We start from the raw sequence: 23668 nt of genomic DNA on the forward strand, positions 1-23668 counted from the left end.
TTTAAAGTAGGATCCGAACCACTATGTATTTTTATCGGGTTCGAACCTAGGACCTCTTGATTACAAGGCAACAACACAACCACCGCACTTTCGAGCCCTAGTGAATATGTAGGAAAAAACAACGGTATATACATAATCCAAAGTTGCGTGGTTCTAGGCCCCATAGGAACCAAGAAAATCAATGTCTTGGAAAAACATCTTAAGATATTTGTCTTAATCTTTAAGAAAGTCGACTTCCGGTCTGTCAAGATGTTACTTCCGGTCTGTCAAGAAAATTTTCTTAAGATATTTGTCTTAAGATGTTTTCCAAGATATTGATTTTCTTGTCTCCTAATTGACCTAGGATGATGATTTTAGGTTTGTTGGATAGGATTTGACGAAAACTATACGACTAGCAAATAAAATCGATTCCACCCCCTCAAGTTTCGAAAATATAGACAATTTTTTTATTTTTTGAGAAACTTGATTTGCTGGCTTAGTTTTTACCCTATTTCGAAAATTTTAATGACATTTGATAAAAAATTGAATGTACTCTACAACCTATTGGAAACATAATGATTAGTACTTACTGTTTTCGAGTTATTTTAAATTTAAATTTCAAGATGTAATTTCTAAGTTGTTTTGTAACTCGTAAACTATGGGTCGTAGAAAACCCATTCTTGTTTTATCTGCTATTGCCCGACAAATACTATAAACACAAATAATGTTTATTGTTTGATTTAAAAAAAAAAGATCGAAAATAACTTTGTTTTCTGAAAATAAAAAATGTGTGTATGGAAAAAAAATACGATTGTGTAATTTTTTATGATGTATGTTTGCATGTAAAAATAAGTATACCTGAAAGTTTTAGAATTTCAAAATAGCTATATATATATATATTTGCTATTATATCAGCCAAAACAATAGAATATATATAAACAAGTACATTTTCATAGTTTCATATTTCTACAAGATTGGTAGAAAAATATACTAATGGGCAATAAAATCTGAAGAAGATTCGTGTCTAGCAAAAATAAGCTAAATAGAATTACACATGCATACAATATTTATTGTGCTTTTTTCTATCTACAATCATATTTTTCTTATATATTTTTTTAAATTTTTTTACAGGGTTTATTAAAGCACATATTTGAGGAAAACAACACCACCCATATATAAATAAACCCCTCAAACTAACACTAATTAGAATTAGCCTACAAAATTTTTCTCATAAGGCATTTTTTTGTAAACACTCTACCACCAACAGATCACATATAAATAAACATACCCCCCCAAAAAAATGCGCTCCATGAAAAGTTGCCCTGTGTGCAAGAGAACCATATCATGCAAACATTTTGCAAGACATTGTCGTACCTGCGTGCCAGGCAAGCATTTGGCTGCCACTGAACTATGTTCCGGATGTAATAAACACATCACAATTGCGTATGCCAAGAAGCATAAGCTTACTTGTCTAAGCAAAAGTACATCTGGGGCCCAGCCTTCGACCTCCACCAAGAGGAAGGCAGAAGCAGCCTCCATCAATGCACCACCCACGAAACGCGTCAAGCCTGCGATGAAAACAGACTGGTCTGCTTTCGAGCGTTTGTTAGAGGACTTTGTCCTCACTTCGGAGGGCTCATGCGACGTGCGTAGCTTTTTGGAGAACGTGCAAGCCAAAATTATTTCCATCCTCGGTGATGCGCTTGCAACGCACTCCACCAAATTCTACGCATCGCTACGTTGCCAGTACAAGAAGCCGTCTGATGAAATTTACAGCTTCTGCCACAACACCAAGGCGAAGACGTTGCATCTGGCGGATGTCGATAACCTCGAGGTCATCTACAACCAGTTTGCCGAGGAGCTGGTGACAAAACAAGAAGAACATCAAGCTAAGGGCTCGGGGGGTTCGCTGTGTGGCGAGCCTCACGAACTGTGCGTCAAACTTTGCAAGTTCGTGCCACTCTCCGCCTCCAGCTACGTCCCCTTACCACCTACCATTGTGGCAAAGAAGGCCGTCCTGAACATTCAGAACAGTGACGCCAAGTGCATTCTCTGGTCGGTGCTTGCAGCTTTGCACCCTGTCCACTGGAAAAACCATCCACGCCGAGTTAACCACTACCTACCCTACGAGCCAGAGCTGGAAGATGCGATGGTCGGGATCGACTACCCGGTGGAGGTCCCGGATATTCGCAAGTTCGAGGCCCGTACACACAACCCTCGGTTGGCCATCAACGTTTACGGCCTCACTGACAAAAATGTGGTGTACCCTATCCGGGTGAGCGACGTAGACGGCGATGATGCTCGAGAAATTCACCTTCTGCTCATCAAGACCGAGACCCATCACCATTACACCCTCATTCGCTCGCTTTCTCGGCTTGTTTCGAGCCAAACAAGCAAACAAAAACAACACATAGAAGTTTGTCGCAGGTGCTTGTCAACATTTGATAATCGAGAACAGCAGGATTATCAGCGCATCAGAGGTCCCAACATCGCTGCAGAGAAGCTCGCTCGCCACAAACATTATTGCAATGCCAACGAGCCGGGGGTGGCAGTCTTACCCGAATCTGGCACCGTGGAGCGTTTCCGCATGCACGGTGCCATGGTGGAGCATCCCGCTATCATCATCGCGGATTTCGAGGCCTTCCTCAAACCCCTGTCCACTTGCGATCCAGATCCCGAAGTTTCCTCCACCACCCCTTACCAACTCCACGAGGCATCCAGTTTCGCATACGTTGTGGTGCGTCGTGACCAGCACATCGCCCCCGAGCCCTACGTGTACCGTGGTCCCGACGCAGCCAAACACTTCCTCGAGAGGATGGTTGTCGAGGCCATCGAGATAGGGAAGGTACTGTTGGCCCCCAAGTCTATGCTCCCACTGTCCCCCGACGATCAACGTAGACACGACGAGGCCATCGCTTGCCCTGTCTGCGTCGAGGAGTACACCGCCAACAACCGTAAAGTCCAACATCACGATCATTTTAACGGTAGGTACGTTGGTCCTTGGTGCAACGAATGCAACCTCATGGCCCGGGACCCGCGCTTCTCCCCTGTGTTTCTTCACAATGGCTCGGGATACGACTTCCACCATCTGGTGCCTCACTTTGGGTACGACGACATGCGAATCAACGTCCTGGCGCAGAACGAGGAGCGTTACATTAGCTTGAGCAAGTGGGTGCGAATCCCAGGATCACACTCTACCGTCGAGCTTCGCTTCCTCGACTCCCTGAGGTTCCTCCCAGCAAGCCTCGATGCTCTCGCAGGGAAGCTTAGCGACGAGCAAATGCTTATTACCTCCGGAAACTTTCCGAACTTGGACGCCGGCCTCTTCAAGCGTAAGGGGGTCTATCCCTACGAATACATCACAGACCCTTCCAAGTTCGCGGAGACGTCGCTACCTCCCCAGGCGAAGTTCTACCGTCAGCTACGATGCTCGAACATCACCGACGAAGAATATCACCATGCCCAGTCCATGTGGCGCGAGCTGGGCTGTCGAACTCTCGGGGACTACCACGACGCCTACCTCAGACTTGATGTGACGCTTCTCGCCGACGTGTTCCAGACGTTCCGTGCGACCGCAATGAAGATCTACCAGCTGGACCCCGCCTACTTCTATAGTCTCCCCGGACTGGCGTGGTCAGCCATGTTTCTGGTGACGAAGATCGAGCTGGAGCTTCTTTCGGACGTGGACATGGTGCTGTTTGTGGAACGCGCCGTGCGGGGTGGAATGGTCCAGGTGTCGCAGCGACACTCGCACGCCAACAATCACCACATGGCCACCGGCTACGACCCCTCACAACCGTCCAGCTACATCATGTACACGGACGTCAATAACCTCTACGGATACTCCATGATGCAGCCACTCCCCTTTAGAGGCTTCGAGTGGGCTGACCCCTCCAACTTCGACGTTGAAGGTTTCGACGATTCAGAACATGGGTTCTTCGCCGAGGTTGATCTGCAATTCTCCGAGAAGCTGCAGGATTTGTTCTGCGATCTTCCCCCTGCACCCGAGTTCAAGTGTCCACCCGATTCCAACCAGACGAAGCTCGTCATGGACTTCGAGCCCAAGAAGAATTACGTCCTGCACTACCAGAATCTCCGGTGGTTGATGCAGCGAGGGGTCACGGTCCACGCAGTTCACCGCATCCTCAAGTTCGAGCATTCTCCGTGGTTGCGTCCATATATTGAAGTCAACACCAAACACCGCACCGCAGCCACGTCCGAGCTTGATAAGGATTTCTTCAAGCTCATGAACAATGCGGTGTTCGGGAAAACCATGGAGAATGTACGGAATCGTGTAGATGTGAGGCTAATATCAAACAAAGCACAATGTCGCAGGCTCGTAGCAAACCCGTTATTCAAATCGAGGACCATTTATAATGAACAGCTTGCTCTGGTGCATATGAGGAAGAGCGAGGTGAAGCTCAACAAGCCAATTTATGTTGGCGCCTCAGTATTAGACCTGAGCAAGCTGCACATGTTTCAAATATATTATGGGAAACTACGCCAGCACTATAACGACAATATCAGCCTACTCTACACGGACACGGACAGCTTGGTGTACCACGTTCGCACGGACGACGCGTACGGGGATATAGCCACAGTTCCATCTTTGGTTAACCTCTTCGTCACCTCGGGCTATCCCCAGCAAAACAAGTACGGTATCCTGGCCCGCAACAAGAAGGTGCCTGGCAAACTCAAAGACGAGAAGGACGGTGATGTAATTCTCGAGTTTGCAGGTCTTCGCGCCAAGGCCTATGCCATCAAAGCCGAGGGCAGCGTTACCAAGAAGGCCAAGGGTGTCGGCAGACAGGTGGTTCGGGAGCATCTCACATTCGAGGACTTTGTCGATTGCCTCAAGACCAGGTCGTCGGTTCTAAGAGCAGAACAGCGCATCCAGAACGTCGACCATATCATCACCACAAACAAAGTTAGAAAAATTGCGCTGGATCCCGATGACGATAAGAGGTGCGTCCTCGAGTGTGGTATTCACACATTGCCTTGGGGGCATCGTCGTTTAGAAATAAATAAGGATTGCGTACAGTGCAAATAATTAGCACTCACTACTACACACAACAATTTTTACTAACTCAAAAAAACATTTTGTTACTCAGTAAAAAAAACACTTTGTCATTACAAAAAAAAACTTTGACCGTATTCTTAAATAACCAGCATGCCTATGAATTTGTTCGGTTTCAAAAAACAGATCATTATGGAAACCATACCAGATCATGAAGTCTTACCTTCCGTGTTACCTAAACTCAACGGTCTGTTGATCATTCACCTCAACAGCATTTGGACGAAATTGGATGAAGACGTCGGCAAAATTTTTTACATATTCAAGAACAATTTACATTTTTACGAAATTCCGATCGACGGGAAACTTCAAATCACCGTGAATCCGGAAAACGCAGGCGAAATCAAAATTTCTACCGGCAAGAACATTTTTCGAATCAAGCACGACAAGATACTTTCTAACATTACGTACGATGTTTCTGCAGGAGATTATCTTTACATGGAACTTCTCGGAGATTACGACAAACTCATTCCTCTCTTCGTAGAATAACGAATCGTCTATCCTATTATAAATAACCGTTAACCAAAAATGCCTAACGACATTTTCGGCAACACCAAGCGTGTAGACCATGCAGAAGAGATTCTCATGTTGGACATTCGAGTTAAGAAGTTGAGGACCGATTTGATTGCTTTGCAGGAGACCTTAAACAAAAGTTTAGAGTCGGAAATCGCTACGCTCCAAACGCAATGTCTCGACCCCATTCTGAAAATCGATTCCGAACTGAAGACGCTGATAAAAAATTATGTCGACGTACCATCTTACGACAACGTTCAAAATATACAGTTGAGCGTGGATTCGCTTCAAAATGATTTGGCCAAATTACAGCAATTTCAATCGAAAAATGAAGATTTGGAAAAATTGAAACTCGAAATCGAAGAACGAACTTCCGCAATAGAAAAGAATTTCTCTGAACTTCAAACCGTGGTGAACGATATTGATGTAGAACGCTTGCACGTCGTCGTTTCCAAATTACAAGAAGAATTCACCGGCACGTTGGAAGAAATTAAATCCAAGTTACAGACTTTGGAAGATACCATGACGAACCTACCATCGTCGGACGAACTGCAAGTCATCGGTAAAAGCGTCGCGAACATAAAAATTCAATTGGAGGCCTATCAAGATTTCGAACACATTCAAACCACCATCGCTACGCTTCAGGCGTCCTTGGAATTCATCAACGAAGAAATTAAAAATATTCACGCTGATGCGAGAGCGTTGACGAGCATTCAAGACACGTTGAGCACGGTTCAGCAGAAGATCGAATATTTAGAAAATTTGAACGTCGAATCCAATCTCGCTCATTTTCATCACGTACTGGACAACATACAGGGTGACTTGGAATCGTTACGGACGAGCGTGCCTTCGAGCGAAGATTTGGAAAAATTGAAAACGGCGGTGACGGCACTATCCGAATCGAGCGACATCAAAATTTCTTTGAGCGATCTCGAGAGTAGGGTGGCCAATCTCCCCACCTCCAAAGAATTGCACGCTTTGAAAAGAAACATATCTCGAATGCTGAAACGACTAGAAACGGAAACGGCGAACGTGGAACAGATTCGAGACGAAATTAGTTCGCTGGTGTCGACGCTGCCCACTTCGCAGAGCGTCGCCGACTTTCACACGCATTTTACAGAGATGCAAAGCATCGTGAACGATCTTACCGAGAAGAGCTCGAAATTGAATCAAGTCGAGAACCTTCAGAACATCGTCGTCAACATCAGAGATCAAGTCGGAGTGCTGGAATCCACGCAGGAATCGACGCTGGCTTCTTTCGGTGCCAAGTTACAAGAACTCAACGAAAACTACAAGCAGTTGAACGTGGAAGTGAAAATCAAACCGTCGTTGTCTGCCGTAACGGATACCATAGTCGAGCATTTGCTGCCCATCGAAAATAAACTCGGACACGTTCACAGTAATCTGCTCGGCGTCGACACTAAATTCGCTAAACTGCATTCTCTGCAAGCCATCGAAATCAACAGCGTACCCAATCAACAGAGAATCTCCACGTTCGTCGAAGGTAACAAACTGTACATGTTACATCCTTATCATCCGTACTACAAGTTTCTCCTCGATGGCACGATTCAGATAAACGAATTTTCGTACTGGTCTCACGGTAGAAAAGCTAGCGTTCCCACCATGACTTTGATATCGAATCGTGGTGTCCAGAAAGCAGGAAACATTCCTCTGGCACGTTGGAACGAAACGCGCAACATATATGAAATACACGAAGACGAAGATCTTACCGTTTTCGACGTGAGTGCCGGCGATAAGCTGATCATTCAAAACACGAGCGAGGTACCACCCTCTTTGAATCCCATCACGCTTGTGCTTCTCTTGAAACGTAATCTCTAAAAAAATGTCTAGGCAAGCCATCGTCGAAGAATTGCATAAACCTGCACGCCGTAACTACGAACGTTTGGCTGTGGTAACCAAGGGCATCGACGACCTCTGGCAAAGTGACCTCGTGGAGATGAGTAGCGGCAATTTGAAAAACGTACATAAATTGAACAAGGGCAACAAGTACCTCCTCACCGTCATAGACACATTTTCGAAATTCGCATGGGCTCTACCTTTGAAGGCGAAAACGGGAACGTGCGTCACGGAAGCATTCAAATTAATTTTTCGCGAAAGCGGCGGCAGACAACCACGGTTTCTGCAAACGGACAACGGTAAAGAATTTTACAACGCCGTATTCCAAAAGTTTATTCAAAAACACAAGATTCAACATTATTCGACCTTCAGTTACATCAAAGCCGGCATCGTGGAAAGATTGAATCGAACCTTGAAAACACACATGTGGAAACGATTCACGCTTCGGGGAAATTACAAATGGGTCGACATCCTGCCGGAACTCGTCGACACCTATAATGATACGGTACACAGAACGATAGGCATGAAGCCAGTTGACGTTACGAAATCTGACGAGCAGCGTTTAATTTCTACAGTTTACTGTCCAAAGTACACACCCACGACAAAAAAGCTAAATACAAAATTGGAGACCGGGTGAGGATCAGCAAATTCAAACGCACCTTCGAGAAGGGATTCACAAAAAATTGGAGCACGGAACTCTTTACGGTGGTTCGAGTTTTACCCGGAAACCGACACACGTATATAATAAAAGATAGTAGCGGCGAGATTTTGAAAGGAAGATTTTACGAAGAGGAACTCTCTAAAACGAAACACCCCGACACGTACCTCATCGAGAAAGTATTGCGTAGGAAAGGTGACAAACTGTTTGTCAAATGGCTGGGACTTCCGGAAAAGAGTTGGATCGACGCGAACGAAGTGATCTTGTGAGTACGTGGAACGTGGTGAAGCGTCTACCGGATCCGGAAAGTCAAACGAGAAAAAAAAAGAACGGTGAGTTGCTTCCCGACAGCATCCGCTGTCTGATCGTAGGTCCTTCGGGGTGTGGGAAAACGACACTGCTCGTGGACAATTTTCTCCTCGCACCGAATTGGTTAGATTGGAAGAACAGGCACCTGTACGTGTTCTCGAAAAGTTTGGAGCAATCCAAATACCAGCAACTGATGAAACTGTACGATGGTCTGGACATTGCAACGTTCGCCTCGGAAATAAAACCACTCGACGATTGTCGTGAAAATTCAGTCGTTGTGTTCGACGACGCCATCCTGGAAAATCAAAATGAAATTCGCAACTTTTTCACGCAAGGTCGTCACAAAGGAATGGATTGCTTCTACCTAGCTCAAACGTTTTCCAAAATTCCAAAACAGTTAGTACGCGACAACGCTAATTTCATATGTTTGTTTCGTCAAGATCACACCAACCTCAAGCACGCGTACGATGACTACGTAGGCGGAGACATGAACTACAATCAATTTTCGGAACGCTGCTGCTCTACTTGCTGGAACGGTGACGATTTCGGATTCGCGACGATCGACATGACGAGGAAACCCAACGACGGAAAATACAGAAACAAAATCAACGACTTTCTAAACGTTGCAACGTTGTGAGAAACGACGTGTATAAATAACGTCATGACGAAACGAAAAATCGAAGACGAAAATCTCAAGCTTCGCGATTACCTCGCGAAACGCTTCAAAGGTTGGAAATCCGAGAATCGCGGATTCTACGAACAGAAGAAACGTCAGGATCAACCTGTGATCGATGCCATCAGCGGTCTAGGTAAAGAAATTAAAAGTGTCACGGAACAAAATAAAAATTTGATCAACGAACTCGTACCGCTCGCAGCTAAAAGTTACGCCGTACCCACGCCCATTTCGAGCATTCCTTCGACGCCGTTCGAACTGAAGGATGCACCGGCACGACGTCGAGCTATAGGTAGCACGTCTTCGGATAAAATCGAGTTGGGACCTTTGGCACGAGACTACCTGAGTACGGGGAAATTCGACAAGGATGAAGTGTTCGGATTGTATCCCAGAATGGAAACCAACAAAGGCGGTGGTGTGGTGTGGAAGATTGGGAAATCGAAGGTGACCTTCCAAGGCAACGACATTAAAGTTAATTTAGGCGAGAAGGATAGTTGGACCAGGTATCCGGGTAAGGTGGGACTGTGGGAACTCGTCGCCAAAATGCAGCCGAAAGATTACACCGACGAAGATTACCAAAGTTACAAGGAAATTCTGATCATGACGGATGCCTTGTACCAGAACAACGACGCCTCGCAGAATAGGGTGAAATCGAGCAGCGGCGAGAAGTACAGGAATCTCATCAAACCGATTTGGAACCAGGTCAAAACGGGCAGCGGCGTCAAACGTTACAACACGTTACCCAAAGAATTCGTTTGGGTAGACGACGTTAGGAAACTCGTGGACCGATTGTTGGTGATAGCCGGCGAAGAGAATGCAGGCAATCGTAATTTCTACAACGAGAAGGTTGGCATCGTGGACATGATCAGCACGAAACTTTCCAACTTCATCGTGAACGACGACAAGGGCATAGGTTACCTGATCAAAATCATCAACACGCTGCCTCCGAAATTTTGGAACGTGGCCGAAGGAAAGGGACTCGTGAACGACATCATCAACAAGTTACCTTTCGAGATGCATCTACCTGGCTACCAGTACTGCGGACCGGGTACCAAACTCGAGAAAAGATTGGAGAGAGGAGACAAGGGTGTGAATCCGTTGGACGCGGCATGCAAAGATCACGACATCGCCTACAACACCACGCAGACGGATCTGGACGCACGTCACGAAGCAGACAAAAAATTGGAACATGCAGCTTTCGAAAGGTTCGTGAGCAGAGACGCATCGTTGGGTGAACGGGTCGCCGCACTGGGTACCACCATCGCCATGAACACAAAACAAAAATTGGGGTGGGGTATATAAATAACATCCAGTAAAAAACAACATGGCTTGCATAACTGATTTGCCGCACGAACTACTATCTAAAATATTCAAAAATGTAGTTAACGGAGATGTTAATAAACTTGTGATCATAGCTAAAACGACGCCGGCATTTCACATGGGATGCGAAATAGTTCTCAAGGACCGTCTTCGGGAGATCAGTGGAATGAGGTGCGGTGATCTCGACACTCTTCTGTCGGCCGCGGGGAAGAAATTGAACGAGAGGTTGGACGAACTGCACGAGGCGAGGCAGGGGAGAAGACGGGACACCGATGATTGGAGAAAATCTAAGCAGGAGACGGAAGAAATCATCACGCACATCATCGCGTTTTCGGAAGCACGAACTTTCTTCCTCTGTTAAAAAAATATTCGATACAAAAAAAAATCTCGTGAAAAAATATATATATAAATAACACGCATCTTGAATAAAAATTAAATTTCTCTCTAACACCCTGAAAATTTTTCTTTGATATGACGAGTGTAAAAATGAGTGACCTCCAAGCATTAAAACAAATGCTAAATTTATCAGTCGAGTATGTAAAAATTCTGGAATTGGAAGTCGACAAACCTTACACGATAAATTCCGGTTCAATCGTTTCTACCCAGTATGGTCCTAAGGTGCGTCTGTTGCTCAACGGACAATACAGTCTATTTTTACCAGATCGATACGCTATCATGTTATCCGACGAGAAGCTAGCTATCTTAATCGAGAACAAAACTCGAATCGTGTACAAGGGGACAAAGGAACTTCTTGGTAAGAAAACAAAGCATGTAATAGAATTTGTGTAACGGGGCTACGCGGAGTATATATAAAATAACGTCCATTGAAAAAAATCTCAGAACATTTATATATAAATAACATACCGTGAAAAAATAACACATAGAGCATCAACATGAAGCCCAAGGGTGTCGTGTACCAGATACCATATTCGAATCTAAAAAATCTAGGTGCCCTCGATGGGTTACTCACCAAGAAACAACGCGAGAAGAAACGTTCTTGCTTGTCGAAAGGACACGGAATGAAATTGCTGCTCAGCACACCTCAATTGAGACGCTTGCAGCGTTCGCGGAAACAGCAAAAGATCGGAGGTTTCATATTCAGCATCCCGGCCATCCTGGCAGCATTGGGGGCCGTTGGAAGTTTGGCCGGCGGAAGTGACGCCATCGCGAAAACCGTCATCGACCCGAAGAAGAACAAGGCCGAGTTGGAAGAACAGAAACGTCACAACCTGGCCATGGAGAAGAAAAGGGGGAAGGGCGTGATGAGAAAGTTTAAAAAAAAGAAACAGCAGCACTCACCAACCGAGACATTGAATCTCTGATCGAACCGTTACGAATCAAACACTTCAGAGGAGTTTTCATGTCCGACTCGTTACCTTCAACCGTCAAAAGAAGAGAATGTGGAGTAGTCAACTTGGACAATCAAAAAAATCCAGGCACGCATTGGATATGTTACCACAAAAATAATGATAAAGCATTCGTTTTCGATTCTTTCGGAGGTGTTCCACCTACAAATTTAGTCCATTACCTGAAAACGAAAAAAACCTCTATATACTACAACGACGAACGCATTCAAGATTTCGGAGACGTGAACTGCGGTCATCTCTGCCTCTCCGTGCTCGCGTTTCTCTCTAAAATAAATAACCCTACGATCGAGGATTTCCAGAAAGCATTGTGGAACCTCAAACAGCATCACTAGGATGGGCGTGTTCCATCTCACGAGCGAATCATCGATCTTAAAACTCACGCTGCACGACGACATCGTCTATCCTAAATCCGTGGCTCTGCGTGCATTCTACAGCATGTACCTCATACCTAACGTCACGCATCACAACAACAAAATTAGCATCGGAAGCGAACACATCGTCGTCACGCCAGGCCAATACAATCTTTCCACTTTGCAAGCTCAGTTACCCAAAGACACGTACCTTTCTCAAAATTCAGTCACTCACAGAGTGGAAATCGTGTCGGCGACGGAGACCGTGGACCTAGGCACCATGGGAGAACTTTTAGGTTTCGAGAACGACCACCCAAAACTCAAAGCTGGCATCAAGCACGTAGCAACCAACATTCCTAAATTCTTGGCCATCGAGACTCTGAACGTGCACTGCAACGTGGCCGAAGGCATGATCACGAAATCTTCGGACGGATTAGGAAGTCACAAGCAGACGGGAATCATAGCCACTTTCAAACCAAGTTCCGAGTTCATGGAACCGATCATCTACACGCCCTCTTCGCCGATCTATTTTCCATTATGTCGCAACCGCATAGACGACATAGAGTTGGTGGTGACGAACGAGAAAGAAGAGGTGGTGGATTTCGCAGGTGCCACTACGACGGCCATCGTGGAGATCAACGTATAATAAATAACCATACATGTAAAATGGAGCAAATCGAAAGTTACGAATTGCAATCTTTCCCTCCCAACCGTCGCACGTTCGCCAATCTGAACGAAGCGAACAGGGAGATCGAATACGACGTGGACGTAGGCGACGGGTTCATTCATCCTCACAGAGCGGACCTCTACCTTCAATTCGACGTGGTGAAGAAGGAAAGCCGAGACGCGTTTCCCGCAGCAGCAAACTTGATACTCGTGGACAACTTCGTGCCTCACCTGTTCTCGCAGGTGGAGGTGAGAAAACACAACACCGTCATCGACAGAATAGATTATCCAGGCATCACGTCGACGGCAGTGGGAACGTTGAAATTATCCAAAACGGACGCAGCGTACTACCAGGCCGGGGGATTCGAAGCCGGGACCGAAATATCGACGAGAAGTCACACGGCGCTCTTTCCCATGCGTCTGCTGCCTGGTTTCTTCTCCGACTACAAGGAGATCATGTGGAAGGGAGGACTGAGGGTCACGTTTCGAAGAGCGGCCAACGACAACGACGCACTGATGCGATACGCTACTTTGGGTCCGGACGGCACCACGCCGATAGCCAACACTTTACCCGAAGCAGCGAAATGCGTCATCCGGAGCATGGAATTGAGAATGCCGGTGGTGGAATACGAAACGAACTACGCCCTCAAGTACAAAGCGGAGATCTTGAAAAGTCCGCAGGTGCCGATTCACTTTCACGGTTACCAGTGCGTGCAGAAGATGGCGTCGGGAAGTCACATGGAATTCGACGTGACGACGCAGTTCAACAACATACAGTTCGACATGCCAGATTTCGTCGTAGTGCTCTTTCAGACCGGGAGGGACAAGAATCAGGAAAAAAATTCCAGCAAGTTCGACGACTGCAAGATCAAGAACGTTTATCTCAAGAATGGTAGGAACGAAGTGTTCCCGCGCGAGAATTACAACTTCGACATGACCAAAAACGATTACCTCAAACTTTACGAAGCGTTCTCGGCTTACAAACGCGTGACCGAGGGAAGCGTGGACATGTACTACACGCCCAGCGAATTCAAAATCCACAGGCCGATGTTCGTCATCAACACGACGAAGAGAAAGCAGGTGGTGGTCAACGATCGAACCAACATCAAGATCGTCTGCGAGTTCCACGATGCCTTGCCCGAGGATACCCTATGCAGTGTCATCCTGATTGCAGAGAAATCCTTCGCCTACGACGTGAAGAACGAGAGGGTCACAGAGCAGTTTTAACAAGTTTTTAACATCTTTTCTTGCACAAATAAGAAATTTTTTGTACTAGCACAATCAGTTACAATAGCACAATACGAATTTCACTAGTTCAGATCAGTTACAAATATCAATTTTATTAGTTATCAGTTACAATATCTTTTTTTTGCACTATAGCACGAGAGACAAATCAGAAAATTTGCACAAAAAAATTTGTTGTTGTTTTTACACAAGAAAATTAACAATAAAATTCTTTCTTTTTTTATCGTTTCAGATGCTGTCGAAACATCAAAAACACATACACACACACTAGAAAAAAAAGCATGCAACCTTATTTGTAACACACACACATACATTCTCCATCTTCATAAAGAAAATATTATAATAAACATAATTATTTTTATCTATATCTCGCAATAAAACTCTATATCCAAAAATATTACAACATCAAAATAACACTAGAGTCGTTAGTACACGTTGCATGCATTACGGAGGTCCTCTTTAGAGTTTCATGGAAGTTTGAGAAAAAAAAAAAAAACACGTGAAACTCTACAGAGGTGTGGTTATCTAGAACCGCAGCCGTTAGATAACCTTTTACTTTTTTTTTTGGTTGGGCACCACGCACCCTGGCGAGGTTATAGGGGCCAGGAATCCTAAAAAACAACAATTATTATTTGTTTGTTTGCGTCACAATACGGAAATAATAAAAGGCACGCGCGTGCGCGTGTGTGGCACATCGTTCCCCCGAGAGAGGTTTACAAAAGTCACGATATATATAAACATTGGCTAAGCCTCAAAAAAAATAGTAGCTTTTGCTAAGTAGGAAGAAAAAAAAAGCTGTAGGTAGGTGTTGGCAGCACTATCGGTTGTTTAATTCCCTCTCTCTCTCTCCTCTCTCTTTTTTGTAAAAGCTATGGCAAAAATACCAGTAGGTTGGCAACCTTGCTTTATGCACTGTAAGGCAAGCCTCAAGCAAGGTTGCCAGCTCCTTGTTTAGGTTAGGTTAGACCAAGAAAAAAAAAGCTGTAGGTAGGTGTTGGCAGCTGTCGGTTGTTTAATTCCCCCTCTCTCTCTCCTCTCTCTTTTTTGTAAAAGGCTATGGCAAAAGTACCAGTAGGTTGGCAACCTTGCTTTATGCACTGTAAGGCAAGCCTCAAGCAAGGTTGCCAGCTCCTTGCTTTAGGTTAGGTTAGACCAAGAAAAAAAAGCTGTAGGTAGGTGTTGGCAGCTGTCGGTTGTTTAACTCTTCCCCCTCTCTCTTTTCTCTCTTTTTTGTAAAAGGCTATGGCAAAAATACCAGTAGGTTGGCAACCTTGCTTTATGCACTGTAAGGCAAACCTCAAGCAAGGTTGCCAGCTCCTTGGTTTAGGTTAGGTTAGACCAAAAAAAAAACCTTGGTGATTTTTTCGAGTAAGGTGTTGGCAACACTGCGAGAAAATGGGGCTTATGCCTTACAAGAGCAAACCATTAAGGCGAGCCCCACCGAGCCCCACTTTCGGGCTTTGAACCCGTCCACCTGCACTACTAATGACGAACCTACCATCGTCAGACGAACTGCAGGTCATCGGTAAAAGCGTCGCGAACATAAAAATTCAATTGGAGGCTTATCAAGATTTCGAACACATTCAAACCACCATCGCTACGCTTCAGGCGTCTCTGGAGTTGATCAACGAAGAAATTAAAAATATTAGAGTTCAAGCAAGTGCGTTGACGAGCATTCAAGACACGTTAAGCACGGTTCAGCAGAAGATCGAATATTTAGAAAATTTGAACGTCGAATCCAATCTTGCTCATTTTCATCACGTATTGGACAACATACAGGGTGACTTGGAATCGTTACGGACGAGCGTACCTTCGAGCGAAGATTTGGAAAAATTGAAAACGGCGGTGACGGCATTATCCGATTCGAGCGACATCAAAAGTTCATTGAGCGATCTCGAGAGTACGGTGGCCAATCTCCCCACCTCCAAAGAATTACACGCTTTGAAAAGGAACATATCTCGAATGCTGAAACGACTAGAAACAGAAACGGCGAACGTGGAACAGATTCGAGATGAAATCAGTTCGCTGGTGTCGACGTTGCCCACTTCGCAGAGCGTCGCGGATCTTCACACGCAGTTTACCGAGATGCGAAGCATCGTGAACGATCTTACCGAGAAGAGCTCGAAATTGAATCAAGTTGAGAACCTTCAGAACATTGTCGTCAACATCAGAGATCAAGTTGGAGTGCTGGAATCCACGCAGGAATCGACGCTGGCCTCTTTCGGTGCCAAGTTGCAAGAACTCAACGAAAAGTACAAGCAGTTGAACGTGGAAGTGAAAATCAAACCGTCATTTTCTGCCGTAACGGATACCATAGTCAAGCATTTGTTGCCCATTGAAAATAAACTTGGACACGTTCACAGTAATCTGCTCAGCGTCGACACAAAAATCGCCAAATTGTTCACCTTGCAAGCCATCGAAATGAACAGCGTACCCAATCAGCAGAGAATCTCCACGTTCGTCGAAGGTAACAAACTGTACATGTTGCATCCTTATCATCCGTACTACAAGTTTCTCCTCGATGGCACGATTCAGATAAACGAATTTTCGTACTGGTCTCACGGCAGAAAAGCTAGCGTCCCCACCATGACGTTGATATCGAATCGTGGTGTCCAGAAAGCAGGAAACATTCCTCTGGCACGTTGGAACGAAAAGCGCAACATATATGAAATACACGAAGACGAAGATCTTACCGTTTTCGACGTGAGTGCCGGCGATAAGCTGATCATTCAAAACACGAGCGAGGTGCCACCCTCTTTGAATCCCATCACGCTGGTGCTTCTCTTCAAACGTAATCTCTAAAAAAAATGTCTAGGCAAGCCATCGTCGAAGAATTGCATAAACATGCACGCCGCAACTACGAACGTTTAGCGGTGGTAACCAAGGGCATCGACGACCTCTGGGAAAGTGACCTCGTGGAGATGAGTAGCGGCAAGTTAAAAAATGTACATAAATTGAACAAGGGCAACAAGTACCTCCTCACCGTCATAGACACATTTTCGAAATTCGCATGGGCTCTACCTTTGAAGGCGAAAACGGGAACATGCGTCACGGAAGCATTCAAGACAATTTTTCGCGAAAGCGGCGTCAGATGACCTCGGTTTCTGCACACGGACAAGGGGAAGGAATTTTACAATGCCGTATTCCAAAAGTTTATTCGGAAACACGACGTTCAACATTACTCGACCTTCAGTGACGTCAAGGCCAGCATCGTGGAAAGATTTAATCGCACTCTGAAATCGCGCATGTGGTCACGCTTCACGCTTCAGGGAAGCTACAAGTGGGTCACCATTCTTCCGGAACTCGTTAACGACTATAATCACACGGTGCACAGAACGATAGGCATGAAGCCAGCTGACGTTACCAAGTCTGACGAGCAACGTTTAATTTCTAGCGTTTACTGTCCAAAGTACACACCCACGACAAAAAAAGCTAAATACAAAATTGGAGACCAGGTGAGGATCAGTAAATTGAAGCGAACTTTCGACAGGGGTTTCACACGAAACTGGAGCACGGAACTTTTTACCGTGGTTCGAGTTTTACCCGGGAACCGTCACACGTATATAATAAAGGACAGTGGTGGTGAAATTTTATTGGGGCGCTTCTACGAGGAGGAACTCTCTAAAACTAAATACCCCGACACGTACCTTATCGAAAAAGTTTTGCGTAAGAGAGGTGACAAACTTTTGGTGAAATGGCTGGGACTTCCGGGAACAAGTTGGATCGATTCAAACGAAGTGATTCTATGAGTACGTGGAATGTTGTGAAACGTCTACCTGATTCGGAAAATCGAACGAAGAAAAGAAACGGCGAATTGCTCCCCGATAGCATACGATGTCTGATCGTAGGACCTTCGGGGTGTGGAAAGACGACACTGCTCATTGATAATTTTATCCTCGCACCCAATTGGTTAGACTGGGAAAACAGACACCTCTACGTATTTTCGAAAAGTCTCGAACAACCGAAATACCAGCAACTTATAAAACTGTACGAGGGACTGGGCATTGCAACTTTCGCATCTGAAATAATTCCACTGGACGATTGTCTCGAGAATTCCGTTGTGGTGTTCGACGACATGATCTTGGAAAATCAAAACGAGATTCGTAATTTTTTCACTCGAGGTCGTCACAAAGGATTGGATTGTTTCTACCTGGCACAAACTTTTTCCAAGGTTCCGAAACAACTGCTACGCGACAACGCTAATTTCATATGTTTGTTTCGACAACACCACACCAATTTAAAACACGCACACGATGATTACGTAGGGGCTGACATAAATTACAATCTATTTTCTAAATTCTGCTCCCACTGTTGGAACAGTGACGATTTCGGATTCGTGACCATTGACATGACTCGAAAAGCAAACCATGGAAAATATAGGAATAAAATAAACGTTTATCTAGACGTCTCAAAGGCTAACAAGAGAACAATTTCAGATTTGCAACAAGAAGAAAAAAATCCAAAAAAATCAAAGGTCGTGAGAATCTAAAAAATAAAATTTGAAAAAACGTTCTTTTTTTCAAACGTCTGACAAGCATATATAAAATAACCATTACAACAAAAAGTGAGTGTTAGAAAAAGTTGATAGTCTCAAGCGGGTGACAGCAGAAAACTACGAGAACCGAACGTATAGGCTGAGAATTCGACGTTTCAGAAACGTTTCAACGTATATAGAAAAATGTCAAAACGTCAATTTCAAGAAGAGGACAATCTCAAGTTGCGGGAATATCTAGTGAAGCGATTTAAAGGTTGGAAATCCGAGAATCGCGGATCCTACGAAGAGAGGAAACGTCAGGATCAACCTGTGATCGACGCCATCAGAGGTCTAGGTAAAGAAATTAAAAGTGTCACGGAACAAAATAAAAATTTGATCAACGAACTCGTACCACTTGCAGCTAAAAGTTACACTGTACCCACGCCCATTTCGAGCATTCCTTAGTAGTGTAATTGGTGATAGAACCAGGACCACTTATAAGTGTAGAAAAGGAGAGGCTATTTGATTGAACAATCCGATTTGCCTACACTTAAAACAATGGCAAGAGGGGCTTATACCCCAATTCTTCAGGTGTGATATGCCCTGATTTTTTAAGAATTTTGAATTCTAGTGTAGAAAAGGTGAAGCCTCTCAGACAGATTTGCCCATACTTAAAACAATTGCAAGAGGGGCTTATACCCCAATTCTTCAGGTGTGATATGCTCTGAATTTTAAGAATTTTGAATTCAAGTGTAGAAAAGGTGAAGCCTCTCAGACAGATTTGCCTACACTTAAAATTATGTCAAGTTCCATATGATCTTATTGTTTTAAGTGTGTTTTTCTGTCAAAATCCCAGGAGACCCAGTAGAGTGTGGTGCATAGCCACATGGTTTTTATTGCCTTGTAATCAGGAGGTTCGGGTTTGAGTCCTCATAAAATGTGAAGCCTCCCCTGATGGCAAAGTGTTAATATTGTTGCCTTGTAAACAAGGGGCTCGGGTTTGAGTCCTGATAAAATGTGTAAGATTGAAATACATGTGGCAAAATAATATCTCCATACGTGAGATTTTGAGAATAATTATTGCTAGTTGATATACAACTGATAGCCCCCAGATCTGAAAACCTGGTAAAAAGTGTTTTACAACAGCATAAAAAAAACAAAATTATTTTATATTGGGGATCACCAGAGCCTAGTTATTGTTTTGGCATAGTTCTGTTTTTTTTGGGACCAAGAAATTTTATATAAATAAACAACAAAAATGCCAAAACAAAAATATTGCAATCTGTGTAATAAAAATATATCTAGTTCTCATTGGGCCAGGCACCGGCATAATTGTGATCGTAAGAAATGCAGAAAGGCCACAAAAATGTGTCCAAGATGCCATAAAATATTAAGCAAGGCATATTACAAATGGCATATGTGTAATTCTTATGTACAGTCATCAACATTGCCCCCACAACCATCTACATCTGGTCTGAAAAGAAAGCATGAAGCACCTGCTAATGCTGGACCTGCAAAGCAGCCACGCTATGAACTACCTATCCATAGCAGTTTTAATGGCCAATTAAGGGATTATCGGTTTGTATCAGAGCCAAGATGTGGTATTAAGAATTTTTTGAACAGTGTAAATCCTGATGTGCAGGCAATTCTAAATGCACAAAATGGCTCTTATAAGCTATCCCTCAAATTGTTTACACAATATAAGAAGCCAAATGGCACAAAATTTACACAGCCCCACATAACAGAAACTGTACCTGTATACTCAAATACAAATTCACACAAAATAATAAGCAGTTTGATAGAACAATTAAATATTAAACACTCTGAATTTGCAGCAAAAGAATCAGGATGGAGCCTATGCGGATCTTCACACAAGTTATATGTTAATATTTCTGAATTCAACCCATTACAAGGTTCCACTTATGTGCCATTACCTGCCAATATCAAAAACAAAACAGCCGTGGTTAATATAAAAAATAATGACCAGAAATGCTTTTTGTGGTGAGTAGTGGGAAAGTATATAGGGACAGGACAGGAAAGGAAGAGCTGCTCTTATGCAGATTTGCTACACTTAAAACTTGCTCAACATGCCCATATGAGATTTTTGCTCTAGTGTAGTACTCTACATAATCCAAGATTTTTGTAAAAATGCCCTCAAGAATTTTTCGGAAAGGAAGAGCTTTTTCGGAAAGGAAGAGCCCCCTCTCAGATTGATTTGTCTACACTTACAAAAGGCACTTCTGTGAGACTTAAAACTAGGCCACCCACACCCATACATACCCACCTATACACACCTACACCCACCCACACCCACCCACACATATTTACTTCCGGTCCACTTCCGGTCCACTTCCGGTTCACTTCCGGTCCACTTCCGGTTCACTTCCGGTCCACTTCCGGTCCACTTCCGGTCCACTTCCGGTTCACTTCCGGTCCACTTCCGGTTTGCCTACTTCCGGTCCACTTGTGGCCAAGTTGTGGCCTATTTCTGCTTTTTTTATCCAGCATAGAGATTAGATTTGACCCCCAAGAAATTGTATATAAATACCAAAGCCAAAAATATTAAGTGTATACACACATACACACGTACACACACACACACACAGCACAGTGTTGAACCCAGCTGATATTTTTATCCAGCATAGAGATTAGATTTGACCCCCAAGAAATTGTATATAAATACCAAAGCCAAAAATATTAAGTGTATACACACATACACACGTACACACACACACACAGCACAGTGTTGAACCCAGCTGATATTTTTATCCAGCATAGAGATTAGATTTAAAACCCAGGAAATTTTATATAAATACCAAAGCCAAAAATATTAAGTGTATACACACATACACACATACACACACATACAAATCACACAGCTGAACCCAACTGATATTTTTTATTCAGTATAAAGTTTTGAATTGAAACCCAGGAAATTGTATATAATAAACAACAGCAAAAATGCCGAATCAAAAATATTGCAATCAATGCAATAAAAATATATCTAGCTCTAATTGGGCCAGACACCAAAAAATTTGTAACCCAGATAAATACAGAACTCCCACAAAAAATTGCCCCAAATGCAATGGAAAATACAGCATGCAATACTTCACATATACACATAAAGATACTTGCTCTGTACAGTCATCTACATCTGGTCTGAAAAGAAAACATGAAGCACCTGTTAATGCTGGACCGGCAAAGCAGCCACGCTATGAACCTATCCGTAGCAGTTTTAACGGCCAATTAAGGGATTATCGGTTTGTATCAGAGCCAAGATGTGGCATTGAGAATTTCTTGAACAGTGTAAATCCTGATGTGCAGGCAATTCTAAATGCACAAAATGGCTCTTATAAGTTGTCTCTTAAATTGTTTGTACAATATAAGAAACCAAATGACACAAAATTTACACAGCCCCACATAACAGAAACTGTACCGGTATATTCAAACGCAAATTCAGACAAAATAATAAGCAGATTGATGGATCAACTGAATATTAAACACTCTGAATTTGCGGCAAAAGAGTCCGGATGGAGCCTATGCGGTTCATCACACAAGTTATATGTTAATATTTCTGAATTCAGCCCATTAAAAGGTTCCACTTATGTACCATTACCTGCCAATATCAAAAACAAAAGAGCCGTGGTCAATATAAAAAATAATGACGCGAAATGCTTTTTGTGGTGTATATTAGCTGCTTTGTTTCCAGTTTCAAGGCATCCTGAGAGAATAACTTATTACAAGCAACATGAGCACGATTTTGACGATGCAATGGAGGGTTTAGAATATCCAATGTCTGTTCAGAATATTGATAAATTTGAAAAAAGGGCCAGGCACATCAATGGCAAACAATTATCTATTAATGTATTTATTTGTTCCACTGGCAATTGCTTGATAGCACCTCTCAGAATCAGTACACTTGATGATGAATCTGCTATTCCGATTGATCTGCTCTTAATTGAAGGAGATAGTACATACCATTATACTCTGATACACAGTCTTGAAGCTTTAGTCAGAAAACAACAAGGCAAATCCAATACAATATTCAAGTTGTGCAGAAGATGATTAACTGAATTTGATGGTAAAAAAATAATAAATGGGGTTCGGGAAGTGAATGCAGAAATTGCCAAAAACAACTTAATTGAGCATCTGAAATACTGTGGCAACCATAAACCTGTTCATATGGTGATGCCCAATCCAAGTGAAAATTGCAAATTCAAAAAGTTTGAAGCCTCGTTGGAACACCCAGTATATATTGTCTGTGATTTTGAATCGAACGTCAAACCTTATGCATTCTGCAATCCAGATCCTGAAGAATCTTCAAGTACACCATACCAGCTACATGAACCTTCCAGTTTTTGTTATACAGTTATACGGGATGGTGTAGCTAGTGAGCCATACTTATACATGGGACCAGATGCCATCAAAATATTTGCACATAGAATAGAAAATGTGTGCCGTGACATAGCATCTAACATCTTATTAAAATCAAAGCCTATGTTGCCTTTAACAGAGGATCAGATTGAAGATTTCAACAATGCAGAAAAATGCCCGGTATGTGATTCTGAATTTTCAGATGCAAATATCAAGGTTCATCACCATTCTCATACAGATGGTAAATTCTTAATGGCCCTGTGTAATAGCTGTAATATTAAGATCAAGAGACCAAGATTTGTCCCCATATTTTGCCATGGAGCATCCAATTATGATTTCCATCATTTGATCAGGTACGAGGGGTTTGACAAGCAGAATTTAAACATTTTAGCTGAAAATGATGAGAAATATATATCTATTAGCAAGATAATTAAAGTTGATGGTGTTCCTATTCACATAAGATTTCTTGATTCTTACAGATTTTTATCTGCTAGCCTGGCTACACTGGCCACTCAATTACCTGATGATCACTTGAAAATCACACGTGCATTGTTTCCAAATCAGGACCTGAAATTAATTAGGCGGAAGGGTGTATATCCATATGACTATGTCACAGATTTTTCTAAATTTGATGAGTGTTCCCTGCCACCACAAGAAGAGTTTTACAGCAAAATCAGAGGATCTGGAATCACTGATGATGATTATCACCATGCCCAGTTGATGTGGAACAATTTAAATTGCAAGACATTTGGTGATTATCACATGGCATATTTGAAACTTGATGTCACCCTCTTAGCTGATATACTTCA

The sequence above is a fragment of the Lepisma saccharinum genome, chromosome 1, assembly GCF_977018435.1.
Source record: "Lepisma saccharinum chromosome 1, izLepSacc3.1, whole genome shotgun sequence".
In the NCBI taxonomy this organism is placed as follows: domain Eukaryota; kingdom Metazoa; phylum Arthropoda; class Insecta; order Zygentoma; family Lepismatidae; genus Lepisma; species Lepisma saccharinum.